Raw genomic sequence first — 9,281 nt, 5'->3', positions numbered from 1 at the left:
TGTAGGGCACCGGGGGGGACACAAGCCCACACAGAAATTTCACCCTCAGCAGCGCGGGGGCGGCCGGGTGCAGTGTAGAAACAAGCGTCGGGTTTGTAATGGAAGTCAATGGGAGATCTAGGGATCTCTTCAGCGCTGCAGGCAGGCAAGGGGGGGGTTCCTCGGGGAAACCTCCACTTGGTCAAGGGAGAGGGACTCCTGGGGGTCACTCCTCCAGTGAAAGTCCGGTCCTTCAGGTCCTGGGGGCTGCGGGTGCAGGGTCTCTCCCAGGTGTCGGGACTTAGGATTCAAAGAGTCGCGGTCAGGGGAAGCCTCGGGATTCCCTCTGCAGGCGGCGCTGTGGGGGCTCAGGGGGGACAGGTTTTTGTACTCACAGTCTTAGAGTAGTCCTGGGGTCCCTCCTGAGGTGTTGGATCGCCACCAGCCGAGTCGGGGTCGCCGGGTGCAGTGTTGCAAGTCTCACGCTTCTTGCGGGGAGCTTGCAGGGTTCTTTAAAGCTGCCGGAAACAAAGTTGCAGCTTTTCTTGGAGCAGGTCCGCTGTCCTCGGGAGTTTCTTGTCTTTTCGAAGCAGGGGCAGTCCTCAGAGGATGTCGAGGTCGCTGGTCCCTTTGGAAGGCGTCGCTGGAGCAGGATCTTTGGAAGGCAGGAGACAGGCCGGTGAGTTTCTGGAGCCAAGGCAGTTGTCGTCTTCTGGTCTTCCTCTGCAGGGGTTTTCAGCTAGGCAGTCCTTCTTCTTGTAGTTGCAGGAATCTAATTTTCTAGGGTTCAGGGTAGCCCTTAAATACTAAATTTAAGGGCGTGTTTAGGTCTGGGGGGTTAGTAGCCAATGGCTACTAGCCCTGAGGGTGGGTACACCCTCTTTGTGCCTCCTCCCAAGGGGAGGGGGTCACAATCCTAACCCTATTGGGGGAATCCTCCATCTGCAAGATGGAGGATTTCTAAAAGTTAGAGTCACCTCAGCTCAGGACACCTTAGGGGCTGTCCTGACTGGCCAGTGACTCCTCCCTGTTGTTTTCTTTGTTCCCTCCAGCCTTGCCGCCAAAAGTGGGGGCCGTGGCCGGAGGGGGCGGGCAACTCCACTAAGCTGGAGTGCCCTGCTGGGCTGTGACAAAGGGGGGAGCCTTTGAGGCTCACCGCCAGGTGTCACAGTCCCTGCCTGGGGGAGGTGTTAGCATCTCCACCCAGTGCAGGCTTTGTTACTGGCCTCAGAGTGACAAAGGCACTCTCCCCATGGGGCCAGCAACATGTCTCTGGTGTGGCAGGCTGCTGGAACTAGTCAGCCTACACAGACAGTCGGTTAAGTTTCAGGGGGCACCTCTAAGGTGCCCTCTGTGGTGTATTTTACAATAAAATGTACACTGGCATCAGTGTGCATTTATTGTGCTGAGAAGTTGGATACCAAACTTCCCAGTTTTCAGTGTAGCCATTATGGTGCTGTGGAGTTCGTGTTTGACAGACTCCCAGACCATATACTCTTATGGCTACCCTGCACTTACAATGTCTAAGGTTTTGTTTAGACACTGTAGGGGTACCATGCTCATGCACTGGTACCCTCACCTATGGTATAGTGCACCCTGCCTTAGGGCTGTAAGGCCTGCTAGAGGGGTGTCTTACCTATACTGCATAGGCAGTGAGAGGCTGGCATGGCACCCTGAGGGGAGTGCCATGTCGACTTACTCGTTTTGTCCTCACTAGCACACACAAGCTGACAAGCAGTGTGTCTGTGCTGAGTGAGAGGTCTCCAGGGTGGCATAAGACATGCTGCAGCCCTTAGAGACCTTCCTTGGCATCAGGGCCCTTGGTACTAGAAGTACCAGTTACAAGGGACTTATCTGGATGCCAGGGTCTGCCAATTGTGGATACAAAAGTACAGGTTAGGGAAAGAACACTGGTGCTGGGGCCTGGTTAGCAGGCCTCAGCACACTTTCAATTGTAAACATAGCATCAGCAAAGGCAAAAAGTCAGGGGGCAACCATGCCAAGGAGGCATTTCCTTACATAACGTTTGTCCTTTCACTGTTGATACAGAGATCTTTGGTGTAACAGTAACTTTCGGAGCTGTATAGCCTCTGGTCCAGTTTGCTAGATAGCTTGTTGTAGTTTGTTAATACTGCCTCATGCTCATCGCTTCCACAACACGGATGCCAGACAGGAACTGTTATAGCTACGCCATCAACGTAGTTTTCTCATTCCGAAAGTTCTCTCTACTCTATTTAACCACTCTTCTACTGTTGTTGGGAACAATACTAGCAGGAGAATGGTTGGCACTTTTTTGCCCAGTTAAAATTTCGCACTTAAAGCACAATGGATTGTGATTGACCTCAGGGTTCTAGATACTACTTACATGTCCAATACCAGGTTCAATAGCTCGTATTGGTGTAGGATGTAGTGAATCAAACTGAGCTGTGGGGCTGTCTGTCTGTTCAACCACTTAAGAAGCTTAAGTGGAATTCGGTAAGGAAATTGCTGAATAATTTTCCTTTCTTGTGTCTGCTGAGAGGGAAGAGGCTTCCGAGTTCTGGTGACTGAATGTCCCAACTACCCCCCTCCTAGCTTACTGAGCTCTCCCATTAACCTTCTGATGAATGGTAATTGAAATCACCGTAGACTAATAAATAGTGCTAGCCACCGCCAATTGCCTTGCTTCTTAGATCGCAATTTCTTTTAAGGATGCTAGTTGATCCTCTAATTTGTCGCATCTGCTTGGGTTCAGGTACATAGTTAGGACGTCCAATGCAATGTGTGTCTTCTTTTGCTCCTGAAGCAGTCTAAACAGTGCTAAGTTGAAATTGAGGAGGAACGTTTTGTTGCAGTGCCGTTTGGTTTTGTTGATATCTAGGTAGAAAAGCCCCCAATTGCCGCTCCCTGTCAGACTTGCTGCCCTCGGTGGCAAATCCCATGTAGTCCAAGGGCAACCGTGTGGCAAAGCTAGTATCCACAGCCCACGTCTCCTGGAAACAACTAATCTCCTTTGACCTTACAAATTCCATCCAGTCAATGTCCTTGAGTTTTAATTGTAGACCAGCTACGCTCCATGACAGGATGGTGACCCCTTTGGTCTCGCTTTAGGGATTTTCTTTACTCGTGGTCTTGGAGACCTACCCAGGAGACAGGGCTTTCCTTCCTTTAAAATTGTATAATCCTAGTCATACCAGCTCTTGCCTGAATGTTTTGGGGCTGTTAAAGACTGCTGGCAGCCAGTGACCACTTGCACCATGTACTCCAGATTTGGGCCTCCTTTCTTGTTTAATAATCACGGCCCTGCCGGTGGTATTTCCGGCATGTTTCTTGCATCGTTCAACACGCCTAATGAAAGTTTAAATTTACCTTCCGGGCTTTTCTGTGTACCTTGGATCTTTCGCAGCAAGTGGTTCAATTTGGTGGGCTTGAGGTATACCCGATGGTTTAGCCCTTCTTTGCCGAGCCATATCTATACCCATCACATGGAGACTATATTATTACTAATCAGCTTCGGGGTGGCTGGTGTATGAAACTCTATGTCGCTGTATGCTCCATTTTTAGTTACCCGAGTTGTTGTATATGGCCAGACCCCTGGACTTATTAGTTTTATGTCCCGGGCTGATATCATGTAAAGTGCAGGGATAACCCCAAAACTTGCAGCAGGCGTGTACAATTTAGAGGGTCTAGAAAGAGGTCGATGAAGATTAGTTGTGTTGACGCATGGAAAGGCTCCCTACTAATAGAGGCAATTGGCCCTTACGTTGTTGAATCTGAACCCAATGGAGGGCATGCTCAGGCTGGCGAATAAGTTCTTGCAGAGGGGTTTAAAAGGGCTGGGCTAGGATTGATGGCATCCCATGGTTCTTCAGCAGTGAGACTAATGACTCTTTAGTTTAGTGTACCTAAAGAGGTTGTTGCTTGCATGGTGACGCTGCCTGGACTTGCTCCTGGTGGAAGGCAGGTGATTGTATGGCCTCACTCTCATTTACTGCACGCCTCTGGTTTATTTTGTTTTTTTGATTTTCTTTTTCCTCTTATGGGCTGCTTGCGGTATAGTCTCATCCTCTACTTCTGCCATTGTGAAGGACTTGTGGATGACAAGGCTTGGCTTTGTAAAAATTGGAAACAGGCGTCTATGATGGAACCAAGCTTAGTTGTTTTTCTTGCCATTACTTCACTCAGTGCCTACCATTTCAAGTGCAACTTGATAGCAGACAGGGGTGCTAGAGAGCAGCGTGGTTGATGGCTCATTTGTTTCTGATCCAATACAAATATTTCTTGCTTTCACCTCTGTTGACAATATTGTGGACTCCCCCTAGTCTATTCTGGTCCGGTCCTCTGTCAACATGCTTGGCGTTGAGGGATGGGGTGGAGGTGTGGTTTCTTCAACCACAGTCTCTAGCTCATTCGCCTCATCCTCATTGGTCTCATTTACTGGTGTACCCATCCTCTCAGTGCTGTGATCGCAACATGTTGGTTCACTCTAAGAGCTTGAGTAGAAGTCAGTGATGAGTTTCTTGGGTTTCTCTTGCAAAGCAATAGTTTGGGCCAGGGCAATGTATGTTCCTCCTTCCAATGGGTCAATGCCCAGGTGGATCTTTAATATCCGGGTTGACTGGGCTTTACAGGGTGTTTCACACTTGAACTTACTCCATTTACGGGGACAATATCTGGCTATTCACAGGCTGGTACTGCCCCCATGTATTTGGCTTGTTTGAATGTTTTGGTGGTACTGGCAGTAGCTTGCTGTATCAGCGAAGAGATCTTTAGGGAATCAGAGCACGCTCTCACACTTTTGTAACTCATGCCTTTTTCCAGATGCACAGTAACAGTTGGGCACAATCTAATAGTAGTTGTAAGTAAATGCCTCCTTGGCATGGTTACCCCTGACTTTTTGCATTTGCTGATGCTATGTTTTGATTTGAAAGTGTGCTGAGGCCTGCTAACCAGGCCACAGCACCAGTGTTCTTTCCCTAACCTGTACTTTGGTTTTACACAATTGGCACACCCTGGCATCCAGATAAGTCCCTTGTAAATGGTACCCCTGGTACCAAGGGCCCTGATGCCAAGGAAGGTCTCTAAGGGCTGCAGCATGACTTATGCCACCCTAGAGACCCCTCACTCAGCACAGACACACTGCTTGCCAGCTTGTGTGTGCTGGTGAGAACAAAACGAGTAAGTCGACATGGCACTCCCCTCAGGGTGCCATGCCAGCCTCTCACTGCCTATGCAGTTATAGATAAGTCACCCCTCTAGCAGGCCTTACAGCCCTAAGGCAGGGTGCACTATACCATAGGTGAGGGCACCAGTGCATGAGCACTGTGCCCCTACAGTGTCTAAGCAAAACCTTAGACATTGTAAGTGCAGGGTAGCCATAAGAGTATATGGTCTGGGAGTTTGTCAAACACGAACTCCACAGCACCATAATGGCTACACTGAAAACTGAGAAGTTTGGTATCAGACTTCTCAGCACAATAAATGCACACTGATGCCAGTGTACATTTTATTGTAAAATACACCCCAGAGGGCACCTTAGAGGTGCCCCCTGAAACCTTAACCGACTATCTGTGTAGGCTGACTGGTTCCAGCAGCCTGCCACACTAGAGACATGTTGCTGGCCCCATGGGGAGAGTGCCTTTGTCACTCTGAGGCCAGTAACAAAGCCTGCACTGGGTGGAGATGCTAACACCTCCCCCAGGCAGGAGCTGTAACACCTGGCGGTGAGCCTCAAAGGCTCACCCCTTTGTTCCAGCACAGCAGGACACTCCAGCTAGTGGAGTTGCCCGCCCCCTCGGGCCACGGCCCCCACTTTTGGCGGCAAGGCCGGAGGAAATAATGAGAATAACAAGGAGGAGTCACTGGCCAGTCAGGACAGCCCCTAAGGTGTCCTGAGCTGAAGTGACTAACTTTTAGAAATCCTCCATCTTGCAGATGGAGGATTCCCCCAATAGGATTAGGGATGTGACCCCCTCCCCTTGGGAGGAAGCACAAAGAGGGTGTACCCACCCTCAGGGCTAGTAGCCATTGGCTACTAATCCCCCAGACCTAAACACGCCCTTAAATTTAGTATTTAAGGGCTTCCCTGAACCTAAGAATTTAGATTCCTGAAACTACAAGAAGAAGAGGACTGCTGAGCTGAAAAACCCCTGCAGAAGAAGAACAGAAGACACCAACTGCTTTGGCCCCAGTCTTACCGGCCTGTCTCCTGCCTTCCAAAGAAACCTACTCCAGCGACGCTTTCCATAGGACCAGCGACCCCTGAATCCTCAGAGGACTGCCCTGCTTCAAGAAAGACAAGAAACTCCAGAGGACAGCGGCACTGCTCCACAAGCACTGCAACTTTGTTTCAAAGGAGCAGATTTAAAGACCCCTGCAACTCCCCGCAAGAAGCGTGAGACTTGCAACACTGCACCCGGCGACCCCGACTCAACTGGTGGAGAACCAACACTTCAGGGAGGACCCTCCGGCGACTCCGAGTCCGTGAGTAACCAAAGTTGTCCCCCCTGAGCCCCCACAGCGACGCCTGCAGAGGGAATCCCCAGGCTCCCCCTGACCGCGACTGCCTGACTCTAAAATCCCGACGGCTGGAAAAGACCCTGCACCCGCAGCCCCCAGCACCTGAAGGATCGGAACTTCAGTGCAGAAGTGACCCACAGGAGGCCCTCTCCCTTGCCCAGGTGGTGGCTGCCCCGAGGAGCCCCCCCTTGCCTGCCTGCATCGCTAAAGAGACCCCTTGGTCTCCCATTGATTTACATTGGAAACCCGACGCTTGTTTCTACACTGCACCCAGCCGCCCTAGTGCCGCTCAGGGTGTACTTTTTGTGTGAACTTGTGTCCCCCCCCGGTGCCCTACAAAACCCCCCTGGTCTGCCCTCCGAAGACGCGGGTACTTACCTGCTGGCAGACTGGAACCGGGGCACCCCCTTCTCTCCATTGAAGCCTATGTGTTTTGGGCACCACTTTGAACTCTGCACCTGACCGGCCCTGAGCTGCTGGTGTGGTGACTTTGGGGTTGGTCTGAACCCCCAACGGTGGGCTACTTTGGACCCAAATCTGAACCCTGTAGGTGGGTTACTTACCTGCAAAAACTAACAATACTTTACCTCCCCCAGGAACTGTGAAAATTGCACTGTGTCCACTTTTAAAACAGCTATTTGTGTTTTATGTGAAAAGTATATATGCTACTGTAATTATTCAAAGTTCCTAAAGTACTTACCTGCAATACCTTTCAAATGAGATATTACATGTAGAATGTGAACCTGTGGTTCTTAAAATAAACTAAGAAAATATATTTTTCTATAACAAAACCTATTGGCTGGATTTGTCTCTGAGTGTGTGTTCCTCATTTATTGCCTGTGTGTATGAACAACAAATGCTTAACACTACTCCTTTGATAAGCCTACTGCTCGACCACACTACCACAAAATAGAGCATTAGTATTATCTCTTTTTGCCACTACCTTACCTCTAAGGGGAACCCTTGGACTCTGTGCATACTATTCCTTACTTTGAAATAGTGCATACAGAGCCAACTTCCTACAGTAGTGTTTGTAATGCAACACTTGAAGCGTAAAATGCTTACAGCACTTTATGACAATGTATGGTCACATCCTTTGTGCCAATTGACTGAGAGTATTTATATGGTTAGCAAGATATGGACCAGGCCACTTCATGCGCTGCTCAGATTGCAGTGGTGCAGAGTTGGTAGTCAGGTAGAGGAAAAAGCAGGTGGACAATCCCTGATTGCACTGAATAATAGGCTGTGGTATAACTATGGATGGGTTATACAGGCTGCCAGCAGAACAGGCAGATGATGCACATGATACAAGCATCCTGTTACCAATTGTGCCACCTGGGTAATTGACTCTAGGTTTGTACCGCAGCCGAAAATACTTTGTAACAGGAACGTGGCTAGTTAATTCTGAGGTGAAAGCCATGGACAGTGGAGGCAAACAGGTGAATAAATGCAGTCCAGATTTGGGACCAATGTAGGTCAATATAAGTCAATGTCATTAAAACCTCTGGATGCCTCCGGTGGGCTCAAGTTCTTGAGGTCAGGCTATTGTCCCCTGTGACGTGCCTCACTTAAACCTCACTTATTTCACGCTTTTCCAACAGACCCCTAATGAAGCACCTCCAGAACTTCTTTAAGCCTTGCCACTCTGGTATGCCGGTTTGTACCTCTGAAGGAGTTATGGGAGGAAGATGGGGGCAGGAGAATGAGTGGCGAGCAAGCTACACTGGCACCTCGGCCACCCGCCTCTGTACTCGTCCACACAACTTCTCACCTCAATGGCTGCCCCTGTTGATGCCACCTGGAGTACTGGTACTGCGCAGCCGTGGCCTGCCACCTGACCTCTGCTGGCCCTCAAAAAAGGATGGGTGGGGAGAGGGAGGTGATAGATAATGGCTTGCAATGGGCCGACCAACAGAGGATCGGTGGCAGTCAGGGGCCAGTAGGTCTGGTATGGTCGATTTGGCCACAGTTAGCCCCCCCTTCATAGCCCATAGCTCTCCACAGCACAGTTGGTGCTACTCCACACAACACAGTCTCCTCCTCCACACAACATAGGAAAACGTCACTGTCAACGACTCCTCAGCGCCAAGTGCTGTTTTGCAAGTGTTTATTTTTTTTATTTTTTTTAATAGCCATGAGTGGTTCATGACTATTGAAGACTATGCATATAGTCAAACTGTATTGCTTGCATGTTCTTTATTGGCAAATCATGCTCACGTTTCTAAGTTATCTTTTTCAACCTCAAAAGTATTCTCTGATTTACTACATCTTACTTTAATACCCACTAGTTTAAAATTCTTCCACATTTTTTATTCTGATCATTAACTCGCTTGTTGTTATGGTCTCCTAGAGAGACATATTTCTGCCACCATTTTACCTTGAGCAATAGTTTCCTTCCTTCAAGAAGTAATCAGCAGGGATCCCAATGTAATCTGTGAGCCCCCCATCAAAGCAGGAGCGGGCATATCAGTGTCTGATCTAGTATGTGGGTTGCTTGCGCTCGCAGTTTCAGAGATAGTTTGTTCAAATCTCTGCAATAACTGGCAAAGCTCCCTCTTCCATATTTTGTAGTCTTTACTTAATTTCTTAGAAGGATTTTTAGGTTTTCACATTTATCTTTCTGCAAGCAATTCTTAAAGTATTTTAGATGTTACATAGAAATATCGATTTTAGGAACATTTCCTAGTCTTCCGTAGTCATGACTATTAAGAAAACACCACTTGCAAAATATTTCCTACTTGTTATTTTACTCCGTAACCCGCTAAGTAGGTACTACTGCCTCTTTGAAACAGATTGTAAAGTGT

The sequence above is a fragment of the Pleurodeles waltl genome, chromosome 2_1, assembly GCF_031143425.1.
Source record: "Pleurodeles waltl isolate 20211129_DDA chromosome 2_1, aPleWal1.hap1.20221129, whole genome shotgun sequence".
Taxonomy (NCBI): Eukaryota; Metazoa; Chordata; class Amphibia; order Caudata; family Salamandridae; genus Pleurodeles; species Pleurodeles waltl.
The sequence above is the reverse complement of the archived record's forward strand: the minus strand, read 5'-3'. Positions refer to the sequence as shown.